Source organism: Mchenga conophoros, linkage group LG3, assembly GCF_057382185.1.
Source record: "Mchenga conophoros isolate Kocher_MC1m ecotype Shallow Benthic linkage group LG3, M_conophoros_male_GT1.1, whole genome shotgun sequence".
In the NCBI taxonomy this organism is placed as follows: Eukaryota; Metazoa; Chordata; class Actinopteri; order Cichliformes; family Cichlidae; genus Mchenga; species Mchenga conophoros.
This window is the reverse complement of record NC_140528.1, coordinates 64,773,995-64,788,013: the sequence shown is the minus strand read 5'-3', so window position 1 is coordinate 64,788,013 and position 14,019 is coordinate 64,773,995. Positions and strand designations below refer to the sequence as shown.

General features: G+C 38.1%; 1 protein-coding gene across 1 annotated transcript in view; it reads right to left on the bottom strand.

Annotated features, from left to right (window-relative positions):
- Positions 1-14,019, bottom strand: part of LOC146580106 (uncharacterized) — a 326,051-nt gene that overhangs the window by 90,196 nt on the left and 221,836 nt on the right. The window lies entirely within an intron of this gene.

Sequence of the window (14,019 nt, the reverse complement as noted above, 5' to 3'; positions counted from 1 at the left end):
CACAATATCAGGGTCCAGGACATGAGAGTACACTCATCCAGCTCTGAAACACCACAGATCACTGTCACATCTGCGACGGACAACATTTAAGCATCTGTCAAACTGCTACAATTAATGCGAACCAGAAAGACCGGAAATATTTAGGCTGTCTGAATTCTACAGTATATAATAGTGTAACGAATGTTAAAGGTTATTTTGCTGTGATAGGTTGAGCATCTCTGTGCACTGTTGCTGAACTTTAAGAGACATGTTTGTTTGTGCTGCAGTAAAAGTCAGTGAGTGTGGTTTATTTTTTAGAGACAGAAGTAATAGTCACTCACCTCAGCGTGACGGCTTTCTTTCACTTTTTATACTTTTAGGCCACATGTTGAAACTCATAGCCACGAATTTCTCTTTTTTGGTGAAACCTTGGACTCGTCTCCAAATCTTCCGGCAGAGATCATCCAATCGGATCCTTTTAGGGAATCGGACCTCTAAACTGTCGGTCGTCATGAGACAGGACCACCAACAGATACCTCTTTCCACATTTATCTTCGCTTGTGTTATCACTCCGCAACAAACTTGATGAGCTCCAGACAATTGTCAGGTTCCCGAAGGAGTAAAACTGCGCCTTTCTGTTTGTTGTAATGGAAACTCGGCTTAAAGAACAATGATGTGTTCATGTTGATGTCAGAAGTTTGGAAGTTTCAGCTGGAATGCCCCATCAAGACAGCTACCAAGTCAATAAGCTCCACCTGCCCTGACTTAATGGGAATGGCAGATGAGGAAGTTGGAGGAAGGAGAGATGACTGACTTTTAATTACTTTTATACAAAATGATTGATTACATGGATATAAGAACAAACTAAGCATTTTGTGTTTTATGATCTTGGATTATGTTCCTTTGGACCACCTTTCAGGCTAATTATGGCACAGCAGGGAATCAAACTGAAGAAGAAAAGTAGGGTCAAAAGAGCCAAACTACAGAGAGGGATGGCTCTGAGGGCAGGAGTGGGAGTGTTGGTGTTCATGAAATAGTGTCTAAATTTGAAGAAGCCATTGGATTTAAATTTCTTGTTGCATTTAAAGATGTGTGTGAAGAGGCTCAACAGCATAAAGATGAGATGAGAAATGTGTTGAATATGAAAATGTTACTGAATTCTTGAATATTCTTGATTTCTGTAAGTCTGAGGTGCAGAGAGTAAAGGCACTGACAGTGATTTGTTCCCATTGAGGGTAAAAACTGACTGATATGAGCCCTGAGAGTCTGAAAGTGCTGTGTTTAAAGCTGTAGAAGCAGCTGAGGTCGAGATTGTAGGTTTAAAGAGTCGGGCACTGCTGAGAGAGTGATATTATACCCCTCTCGTCAAACTGACAGGTCATTAATTATTCATTGCTCAGCCAAACAAAGCCAAAACTCCTTTAAAAAAAAATTTCTCCGCGATTTCTCCAAATCCCTAGAATAACTTGTTAGCTACCCCTCTATTCCCAAAACCTTATATTCGATAACAGGGAAAATCCTTAGTCTTTTTTCTTCAAAAACTTCCCTCTTACTAGCAACCTCTAAAATTCAACGCACACTCTAAGTTCTACCTCGCTCTTAATCTCCGATCCACAACTTCTTGCAGAGCACAATTTTTTCCTGCTTGTTCGCTCCCCGCTCTGCTCCCGAATGCGCTGCTTACCTCGTTCGAAATTTGCGCCGGAGACCAACTCCCCCCCTTACTTCGCCCCGCTGCCAATCACATAACTATTGCACCGCTCCCTTCGCACCCCGGTTAGCCAATCCGCTCCAGGTCCGATTTTTATGATCTCCCGCTCAGGTTAAGACTACCCCCGAGCTCCCAGAAGACCCCTGCCTTCAGCCATATCAACAACTGGAACCGCTCAGACTGCTTGCGAGTTCGCATAGAGAGCGGCCGATTTCAACAGCAACTTGCGTCTCTTTCCTTATCCGCATATCATTCGGTAAGTGTTAATCTTCCTCTCTAACTACATTTTTGCATTTTCCTTTTTACCATTCTGTCAATCCTTTCATTTAAAAAAATAAATAAATATCACAATGGTTTGTAACACGTACAATACACCATCCATCCATCCATTCGCCTCCACTTATCCTTTTCTCAGGCTCGCGCGGTGCGCTGGAGCCTATCCCACGTACAATACACTTTAAAATATATATAAGCTCCACTTTTAACTCCCGTAAAAGTTTATACATTACATGTCTACATCACCTATCATGGCCTCATCGGGTATCTCATATCATCTTGTTATTGTTATGTTATGCTCCTTTGATATTTTGCTAGTTTGCGTGTTTTAAAACTCTTTTTGTTTTTCTTTATATTTTTAGACCCAGATGTGTTAACCTGATCCCTGCGAAACACCAGCTCTGCGTGGATTTTGACCGCGAGTGACCGGATGTTGTTTCCGGCCTGAGGTTGCCTGAAATGCCGTGAGGCTCGTTTGAAAGATTGCGCCCGAGACCAACTCCGCCTCCAAGGCATGCCTACCTTTAGCTGCCACCAGTGAGATATCAGAGCCGGGCTCCACATATCCAATCAGGAGCACGAGCAAGACAGCTTTTGCAGACTCTCCAGAAATATACAAGTCCTTACCAACTGCTCTGCAACCCAGTGTTTCTGGTCCCCTCACTAACATCGCTTTTTGAGATATTTTTTATGAACCACCAAAAAAGCAATTTTACCCCACAGACTGGGTCTGAGGGCAGCAGCGGGGACAAATGATTGTAATGAAGCGACGGACATTTCATGGCTGGTCTTGCATAATCGTGAGTTATTATGTCATATGGTGATAAGTACATAGTTTTGCAAGAGGCATACAAGCACTGTGGAAAAAGTAATCATAAAACTGTTTTTGTGAACACCCTACGTTATGCTTTAAAAAATGTGATACATGTAATGTGATCATCAAAGAACATGATTTTTTTTTAAAACTTTTATTCTTATGCTTTTAAAGTATGTCAGATTATCTTAAAACACTTATTTGTATGTTATAATGTTTTTCTTACACCATGTGTAATTTTTATAGACACCTTATTCATTGTATCAATGTGTAATTATGTATCTTTGATAAATAAATAAAATATTTAATCTTGTATTTGTGTACTTTCTGGTGATTCAATAAAAAATTAGTCACATATCGCTCTGATAAACACAGATGGCTGAAAGAAATGTTTGATGGAACAAAGGAAACAAGTGTCTTGCTGCTAAACTTTTAAGTCACCATGGTTTAAATGAGAAAGTCTGTATGTAAAACATGAAAAACTCCATATCAGTGATATCTACAAAGGTGTACTCATTTCTTTGTAATGGTACTTTACTGTTCCAATGAAACAAAAAGAAAATCTCATTTTTAAAGTACATTTTTCGGCCATCCTGACCTATTTTCAGGGGCAAGAATGTTGATGTTAGACTGTGTTTTAAATCAGGTTGTGATCTTAAACTAACTATCACAGCACTGATTTCAGTTGTAATCTCAATTAGAATCCCAATTTGGCTTTTCTCCAGTCAGTGTTATGGTGAAATTGAACTTGTTCTTTTGTGTAATTGCACATGGCCCAGCAAAGGACCCCTTAGTAAGCTGTACAGCATAAGTTTTCAATTCACTTTTGTCAGAAAACTTCACAGTATGAGAAGTTACAGCACAGTTTCTCCAAACGTGTGGTTCTTTTTCAGCCAGCGTGCTTTTAGAGCATCTACATTAGCTCATGTAGTAAAAGTACAATCAGTAAGTGTACTTTAACATTTGAGATTCCGAGTGACTCTTGCTTAGATCATGTGAACTATATCATGAACCTTTTTTGTATAATGCATCAAACGTGTTCAAATCAGTTTATTTTCAATTTATTTTAACTAATCTAGAGACAAGCAACTCCTTTTTAGCTTCTGTTATGTATTTACCTCTCACACCTTAATCTAGATGTTAGTGTTCTCAGAGTTAACATGTCTCATGTTGCCATGTTGTATTTCTAATACCCAGCCTCAGTGTTCGCCCTGTTCACCCTCAAATCCAAACACCAATGATCTAGATATTCACAAAATTCATAAGGAGATTCTTAAGGTCTTAAGTTTTGTTTTTTTTATGTTTTACAAAAAAAAACCTTCAAATTTTTAAAATTTTAAACGAAAGTGACATGCAAGGATATTTTTCTTTAGTGATGTTGCTTCAGCAATCTCAAATACTAATTATTCTGGGAATGTTTATGGTCAAACTATGTGATTTTCCAAATGTGTGTGTGTGGAGTAAAATGACCTTGTTCTTATGATGTTGTCACCGTGAATCATTTAGGATTAACAACACAAATTGTATCGATAGCAGAAACAGTCTTATAACTTATAGTTCTCACACGTTACCGCTAGTTTTACAAACGCAGTCTTCTTCAGCTCTGTTTATGTAGCTTTTATGAAACTGATTTTCCATAGTACAAGTAGAATTTAATTTTTCTTTGATCTCCAGTATAAATGCAATAATTTGCAGGCTTTTTACTGAAACTCTCACAATGCAACACTCAATGCTCAGAGCTTCATATATCAACAGCTCTGAAAATATCTTCTTTTTTAAAGTAATGTAGGACAGGATCTCTCACTCTCTGTGTCTCAAAAAAACCCCAACTAAACTGGCAATCACCACTAAACAAATGAAAGTAGTTTATGGCTTTTTTATCAGCTGCATTTCTTTCATTTATGTATTGATCCCATTGTTTATTGGTAATGCTTTTAGGTCACTGTTTTAGCATGTCTGCCTCACACTCCATTTAAACAGTTTAACAGATAGTGGGGTCTGGTAAGGAAGTTGGGGGGAAGCAGACAACTCCACAGGAAGAGTCTTTTTGTCTTTTCTCCACTGTAAAAGATAGCAAGGCAGTGTGAAACTTTCTTTGCGGGAAAGACAAAACTGAGAGCCATGCTAGGCTCAGTGAGAGACTCTGCTCACCCTCTGCCCCAGCGATGGCAGTCCCTCACCAAGCTTGATTTCTGTTCTTTGTCTTGATTAAAGAATGTTAGCTACCGCTCATCGCTTGTTTGCAGGCTTTATTAAACGGAAAACTTCCACAACAACCTCTAAACAGTGGTTTATGGCTTTTTGTCACCTGCAACACCATGTAACACTTGGATGTTAGATTCTTTTACCAGTCAGTGTTGTTAGCCCCAACCCCCAGGCTCCAGGTGTCTGAGCTCTAACCCTGGCTGCCAAATGTCCCCCTGAGGCCTTTGTGCCTTTTACCACCAGACTAAGTTTGTAGTCCTATCTACTAATATTATTTTATTTTTTTATTATAGCACAAGGTTCAGTTAGGTTACTACTTTGACTTCCTCAATTTGAGCACATTTCTGACCCGATACTTTATCAAGCTTTTACTCGAGTGTTTTTGACACTAGCAGCTGTACTTCTACTTAAGAGAAAATTGCCTGCAATTTTGCCACCGCAGTTGCCACTTTTCTGGAGTTTGTACACTTTTTATATTGAAACGTTCAACGTTTTACGTGTTATCCTTGATCACAGTTCTAAACAAGTTAACTTTCTTCACTTCAAAGTAACCCAAAAAAGAAACTATATGTCCAGTTCTCTTTACTCCAAACCTGGTTTAAGGCTATGCTGTTGTTGTGATATGGCCATACAAATAATATTAAGTTTAATTAATCTTTAAAAAAAATGGCTGCTTCATGGCTACCTGTTCAGAGAATTTGCAGACTTTTATGGAAACTGTCACAATGTAACACTCTCACTGTCAAAACAGGGTTGATCCATGTTTCTATGAACACTGATTAATATATCAACAGCTCTGAAAATCCTTTTTTTTTTTAAGTAAAGCAGAACAGGATCTCTGTATCTCTAAAAATCCCAACAAAACTGGCAATCACCTCTAAACAAATGGAAGTAGTTTATGGATCTTTATCACCTGCAACACCATGTAACACCTAGATGTTAGACTCTTTTACCATCACATTTTCAAGGGTTTATGTGTTATCCTTGATCACAGTTCTAAATAAGTTAACTTTCTTGACATAAAAGTAGCCCAAAGAAGACAAATATATGTCCAGTTCTTTTTTACTCCAAACCTATTGATCGGAAAACATTATGTGATGCTGGAAGTTTTCATCCTATCCATCTGCAAAACAAGTTTACCTGTAAGCCAACACATTAGACGTAAGCAAATTTGTGAAATTCCTGAACAATGTGCTTTGTGGAGTAGCAGTAGTACTAGAACTAGTACTAGTAGTCCTAGTATTCTGCAGCAACCAGGCTTCAAGAGTGATCACTCTTCTGGCTTTCAAATGGTGAAAACATGTCACAGTCTTAACCGCAAATCAGAAATGTTGGTAAATTTAAAAAGGAATTTAAACGTCAGCTTTGACATAGACACAGACTTTATTAATGCCACACTCAGGAAATTCACATGTTACACATGATTTAGCTCACCTGCTAAATCCCCAGAGCAATAACCCCATCAGCATCATTAGCCTGAGTGTTGATCCTCCAGGTGAGCGTTGTTGTCAGTCAAAACCTTTTTGGAAACTCTTTACAAGAATCAATGTAATTATTTGTTTTACTTGAATCAAATGTAATGGTTTATATACCTGAAATAAAACTTTTTTTTGGAAACCCGTTACATCAAATAAAACTTTCTTGGAAAAGCATTGCAAGAATCAATCGAGTTATTTGTTTTTCCCCGTTTCAAATCTAATAAAAAAATAAAAAAATATTAGTAGATAGGACTACAAACTTAGTCTGGTGGTAAAAGGCACAAAGGCCTCAGGGGGACATTTGGCAGCCAGGGTTAGAGCTCAGACACCTGGAGCCTGGGGGTTGGGGCTAACAACACTGACTGGTAAAAGAATCTAACATCCAAGTGTTACATGGTGTTGCAGGTGACAAAAAGCCATAAACCACTGTTTAGAGGTTGTTGTGGAAGTTTTCCGTTTAATAAAGCCTGCAGACAAGCGATGAGCGGTAGCTAACATTCTTTAATCAAGACAAAGAACAGAAATCAAGCTTGGTGAGGGACTGCCATCGCTGGGGCAGAGGGTGAGCAGAGTCTCTCACTGAGCCTAGCATGGCTCTCAGTTTTGTCTTTCCCGCAAAGAAAGTTTCACACTGCCTTGCTATCTTTTACAGTGGAGAAAAGACAAAAAGACTCTTCCTGTGGAGTTGTCTGCTTCCCCCCAACTTCCTTACCAGACCCCACTATCTGTTAAACTGTTTAAATGGAGTGTGAGGCAGACATGCTAAAACAGTGACCTAAAAGCATTACCAATAAACAATGGGATCAATACATAAATGAAAGAAATGCAGCTGATAAAAAAAGCCATAAACTACTTTCATTTGTTTAGTGGTGATTGCCAGTTTAGTTGGGTTTTTTTGAGACACAGAGAGTGAGAGATCCTGTCCTACATTACTTTAAAAAAGAAGATATTTTCAGAGCTGTTGATATATGAAGCTCTGAGCATTGAGTGTTGCATTGTGAGAGTTTCAGTAAAAAGCCTGCAAATTATTGCATTTATACTGGAGATCAAAGAAAAATTAAATTCTACTTGTACTATGGAAAATCAGTTTCATAAAAGCTACATAAACAGAGCTGAAGAAGACTGCGTTTGTAAAACTAGCGGTAACGTGTGAGAACTATAAGTTATAAGACTGTTTCTGCTATCGATACAATTTGTGTTGTTAATCCTAAATGATTCACGGTGACAACATCATAAGAACAAGGTCATTTTACTCCACACACACACATTTGGAAAATCACATAGTTTGACCATAAAAATTCCCAGAATAATTAGTATTTGAGATTGCTGAAGCAACATCACTAAAGAAAAATATCCTTGCATGTCACTTTCGTTTAAAAATATAAAAAATGTGAAGTTTTTTTTTTGTAAAACATAAAAACAACAAAACTTAAGACCTTAAGAATCTCCTTATGAATTTTGTGAATATCTAGATCATTGGTGTTTGGATTTGAGGGTGAACAGGGCGAACACTGAGGCTGGGTATTAGAAATACAACATGGCAACATGAGACATGTTAACTCTGAGAACACTAACATCTAGATTAAGGTGTGAGAGGTAAATACATAACAGAAGCTAAAAAGGAGTTGCTTGTCTCTAGATTAGTTAAAATAAATTGAAAATAAACTGATTTGAACACGTTTGATGCATTATACAAAAAAGGTTCATGATATAGTTCACATGATCTAAGCAAGAGTCACTCGGAATCTCAAATGTTAAAGTACACTTACTGATTGTACTTTTACTACATGAGCTAATGTAGATGCTCTAAAAGCACGCTGGCTGAAAAAGAACCACACGTTTGGAGAAACTGTGCTGTAACTTCTCATACTGTGAAGTTTTCTGACAAAAGTGAATTGAAAACTTATGCTGTACAGCTTACTAAGGGGTCCTTTGCTGGGCCATGTGCAATTACACAAAAGAACAAGTTCAATTTCACCATAACACTGACTGGAGAAAAGCCAAATTGGGATTCTAATTGAGATTACAACTGAAATCAGTGCTGTGATAGTTAGTTTAAGATCACAACCTGATTTAAAACACAGTCTAACATCAACATTCTTGCCCCTGAAAATAGGTCAGGATGGCCGAAAAATGTACTTTAAAAATGAGATTTTCTTTTTGTTTCATTGGAACAGTAAAGTACCATTACAAAGAAATGAGTACACCTTTGTAGATATCACTGATATGGAGTTTTTCATGTTTTACATACAGACTTTCTCATTTAAACCATGGTGACTTAAAAGTTTAGCAGCAAGACACTTGTTTCCTTTGTTCCATCAAACATTTCTTTCAGCCATCTGTGTTTATCAGAGCGATATGTGACTAATTTTTTATTGAATCACCAGAAAGTACACAAATACAAGATTAAATATTTTATTTATTTATCAAAGATACATAATTACACATTGATACAATGAATAAGGTGTCTATAAAAATTACACATGGTGTAAGAAAAACATTATAACATACAAATAAGTGTTTTAAGATAATCTGACATACTTTAAAAGCATAAGAATAAAAGTTTTAAAAAAAAATCATGTTCTTTGATGATCACATTACATGTATCACATTTTTTAAAGCATAACGTAGGGTGTTCACAAAAACAGTTTTATGATTACTTTTTCCACAGTGCTTGTATGCCTCTTGCAAAACTATGTACTTATCACCATATGACATAATAACTCACGATTATGCAAGACCAGCCATGAAATGTCCGTCGCTTCATTACAATCATTTGTCCCCGCTGCTGCCCTCAGACCCAGTCTGTGGGGTAAAATTGCTTTTTTGGTGGTTCATAAAAAATATCTCAAAAAGCGATGTTAGTGAGGGGACCAGAAACACTGGGTTGCAGAGCAGTTGGTAAGGACTTGTATATTTCTGGAGAGTCTGCAAAAGCTGTCTTGCTCGTGCTCCTGATTGGATATGTGGAGCCCGGCTCTGATATCTCACTGGTGGCAGCTAAAGGTAGGCATGCCTTGGAGGCGGAGTTGGTCTCGGGCGCAATCTTTCAAACGAGCCTCACGGCATTTCAGGCAACCTCAGGCCGGAAACAACATCCGGTCACTCGCGGTCAAAATCCACGCAGAGCTGGTGTTTCGCAGGGATCAGGTTAACACATCTGGGTCTAAAAATATAAAGAAAAACAAAAAGAGTTTTAAAACACGCAAACTAGCAAAATATCAAAGGAGCATAACATAACAATAACAAGATGATATGAGATACCCGATGAGGCCATGATAGGTGATGTAGACATGTAATGTATAAACTTTTACGGGAGTTAAAAGTGGAGCTTATATATATTTTAAAGTGTATTGTACGTGGGATAGGCTCCAGCGCACCGCGCGAGCCTGAGAAAAGGATAAGTGGAGGCGAATGGATGGATGGATGGTGTATTGTACGTGTTACAAACCATTGTGATATTTATTTATTTTTTTAAATGAAAGGATTGACAGAATGGTAAAAAGGAAAATGCAAAAATGTAGTTAGAGAGGAAGATTAACACTTACCGAATGATATGCGGATAAGGAAAGAGACGCAAGTTGCTGTTGAAATCGGCCGCTCTCTATGCGAACTCGCAAGCAGTCTGAGCGGTTCCAGTTGTTGATATGGCTGAAGGCAGGGGTCTTCTGGGAGCTCGGGGGTAGTCTTAACCTGAGCGGGAGATCATAAAAATCGGACCTGGAGCGGATTGGCTAACCGGGGTGCGAAGGGAGCGGTGCAATAGTTATGTGATTGGCAGCGGGGCGAAGTAAGGGGGGGAGTTGGTCTCCGGCGCAAATTTCGAACGAGGTAAGCAGCGCATTCGGGAGCAGAGCGGGGAGCGAACAAGCAGGAAAAAATTGTGCTCTGCAAGAAGTTGTGGATCGGAGATTAAGAGCGAGGTAGAACTTAGAGTGTGCGTTGAATTTTAGAGGTTGCTAGTAAGAGGGAAGTTTTTGAAGAAAAAAGACTAAGGATTTTCCCTGTTATCGAATATAAGGTTTTGGGAATAGAGGGGTAGCTAACAAGTTATTCTAGGGATTTGGAGAAATCGCGGAGAAATTTTTTTTTAAAGGAGTTTTGGCTTTGTTTGGCTGAGCATGAAGGGAGCCGCGGGGCGCTGAATTTGAGAAAAAAAGACTAAGGATTTTTTCAGGATTTCCCCTGTTATCGAATATAAGGTTTTGGGAATAGAGGGGGTACCCTAACAGGTTATTGTAGGGTTTTGGAGAAAACGCGGAGGGTTTTGGAGAAAACGCGGAGGGTTTTTTAAGGAGTTTTCCCTGCTTATGTTTCTAAGGAGGGTTAAGGTTAGGGGATCGCGAGTTTTTTCTGAGTATCAAATCAAATCACTTTTATTGTCACATCAGTATGAGTTTTATTCTAAATCTACAAATGCATATAAATCGAAATAAAGTTTTCCCCCAAGGCATGCAGCATGTGTTTGTGGCCATACTGAACGTTACAAAAGCACAAGTTTAACTAAACAATTTTAATATGGTTTAATACATTTTTAAACACATGAGCACGGAGCCCGAGCGAGAGAGCATGGTCCGGAGACACGGGCGCGCCCCCGCACGCCCAGACACACAGCCTCGGGCGCGCGCGCGCGCACACACACACACTGACCCGCCACCAGATGGCGTTTTTTGAGCATAAAAAAATAAAAACAATTTAATTGCTTAAATAAATAAAAGAATGCTATTTTGATATATAAGAAACTTTCTAAATAATCAATTATATTTTTATGAATATCATATTTTTATTACTTCCTTAATTACTTCCTACTTCCGGAGCTCATGAATAATTAATGACCTGTCAGTTTGACGAGAGGGGTATAATATCACTCTCTCTGCTGTATTGTTGACATTCAGGCATGATGCAGTTACAGTGAGCTTGGGGTACATGAGCTATCATGTTAGGCAAATACCAGCAGCCTCCATTGTGATGCAGCGTTTTGGTCCTGTAGCAGCAGTGTGCAGTATTTCCTTAAACAAGTAAAAAAATAAAAGTATAAATCTGTAAGTTTGGTCAGCAGCTGTGGTTCCAGAGGAGATCTTTGGAGTTAGACCAGGATCTCTGAGTGTAGGGTTTCACTACAGTTAAATACAATAATGCCATAAATTCACAAAGTTACACAGTAAATGGTGGGAAATAACACCAACAACTATATAGTGTATTATGAAGTACTACAAAACAACAACAAAGTAAAACTCCTGTACTGTGGGGTTTCATTGGCTACTTTAAATAAAGGGATATCAAATATTACTCTGACAGTGTCCTCAGCATCTGTAGCCCACTACACCCCAGATGGTTCAATGATGCCAGTAAACTGAGGACTCATCATCTCCGTCCACAAACATAAGTGTAAAGTCTTCTGGGTTGTAACACTGCTCACATGCTAAACTGCTCCAAAGTCTTTTTTATAATTCTTCTTTCATTTGGAAACATTTTGACTCGTCTCGACTTATAACATCGACTTATTGATCACAGTCCTGTCAAAGCAGATCATCAGCAGATTCATTATTAAGCTGTTGAATGATCAGCTCATAAAAGTTATGTTCATGTTTTCAGTGTTTTCTCCATCCAAGCTCATCCCAAAGTCCAGACATGCAGGTGATTAGAAAAGACATCTGATCTGAATGTGCTGTTGACTCTTTGAATATTGTGATTTCCTGATGACCAGGAGAAACATGTCTGGAAAACATGCAAGTGTTTAGAATGAAATAGGCTGTGGAAATGTGCAGTGAATGAAGGTTATAGTAGGAGACACCTGGTCCTGGTCAGATGAACCACTTTAACTGGCTCCTTTCTTTTTAGCCCACAATCATCATTTTGATCTGTGTTTTATTCTCATTATTTTAAATGGACTCAGTTAACAACGGCCAGTATAGCAGTAAAAAAGCACAATGGCTGTAAACAATAAAGATCACAGATTAAATTAAGACATCAGCCTAAAGAGCAACATAACAATGAGGTCACATAAAAGAAGCAATTATGAAACTTTGACTGTAAACTACAGATCTGCTAAAATAATAAATCAGCCAACTAGACTTGATAATTACATTATAACAAGATGTTGAAATGGATGTTACTTATACAGCAATTTAACCTGAAAAGAGGACGTTACTCTCAAGTGGTGAGGGATTATTTACAGGTAACATTTAGTGGACAAAAAAGGTGTGTGGATAAACTTCACACATGCATTCCTGGGATTACTGTTCCAGAGTAATGCAATAAGAAACCAGCAGGTGGCAGCAGTGTGCTGGTTGGCACTGTCTCCTCACAGCAAGAAGGTCCTGACTGGGTTTTCCCCGGGTCTGCGTGGCCCCTCTCTGGGAACTCCAGCTGCCTCCCACAGCCCAAGGACCTGCATGTTAGATTAACTGGTAATTCTAAAGGTGTGAATGTGAGCCTGAATGCTTGTGTGTCTCTGTCTGATAGTCATATGGCACAACTGTGACTTGTCCAGGTGTACACTGCTTCTGGATTGAGGAGTAATAATATTTTAAAAACAAACAGACAAAGAAAGCAGAGCTGCACCTCACTGTTTGTATTGATGATATTTTTGGACCCAGCTGTGTTTTGTTCTTCTAGAAAGCCACATGTGGGACGAGCACAAATGTAAAGGCAGCCAGTGATGCCTACACATCTTTAAACCTCAAGCCTGCATCATCAACTCAAATAGCTCTGGGCACAAATGTCTACTGGGACCTAACCAACTTGTTTTGATGACCAGGCCTTTATTCTTTCTTCAATAATAAGAAATAGTAATAATGTGTACCTACATGAGTACTTCTAAATGGAGAACACCGCGTCTTATTGAAAAAATAAAACGTAACATCACAATATAGCTTCAATAAAAACTTTAAAGCAGCCAATCATGAAGAGTTCTGTGGTCCACTTCCAAACCAGAAAATCTAATCAAGCACAAACAATCTTAAATCTTTACTCTGATGAAAATATAAGAGAAAGTGAAGTCAAGGTTAAATTTATTCATATATGTTTAAAACAACAGAGCTGATCGCAGCGCTCTACATTTAAAATATATAACCTTAAAAAAAGTAAAATGTTAAATCCAGAAAAAGTGAGAACAGCAAACAATATTAAAATAAAATTAAATAAAAAATAAAATTCACAGCATCTGACAGTATCTGACATCAAATGAATCAAGCTCAGCTTTTTCATGTTTTTATAACAAATAATTCATTTTTACATGATGCAGATCTTTAAACTCAGACAGTAAACGTATTTGTTGGTGTTCATACCAGCACTAATGTGACTCTGCTGACTTTAAGTTGTTGCTTTCAGGTATTAAAAATCACAGACTTCAAAACTTTTTTCTCACTTGCTATTGGAACAGGATACATTCAAAATTTTATATTAAAGCTTAAAAATGAATAAAAAATATCAGCTGCATATAAAGAGCATGGATCTGAAACAGGACACACCTCTGTGTGCTTTATGCTAAAAGAATCTATATCATATTATTATTCAATATCATCTTCATAAACACTAAAAAGTGAGCATGTCTG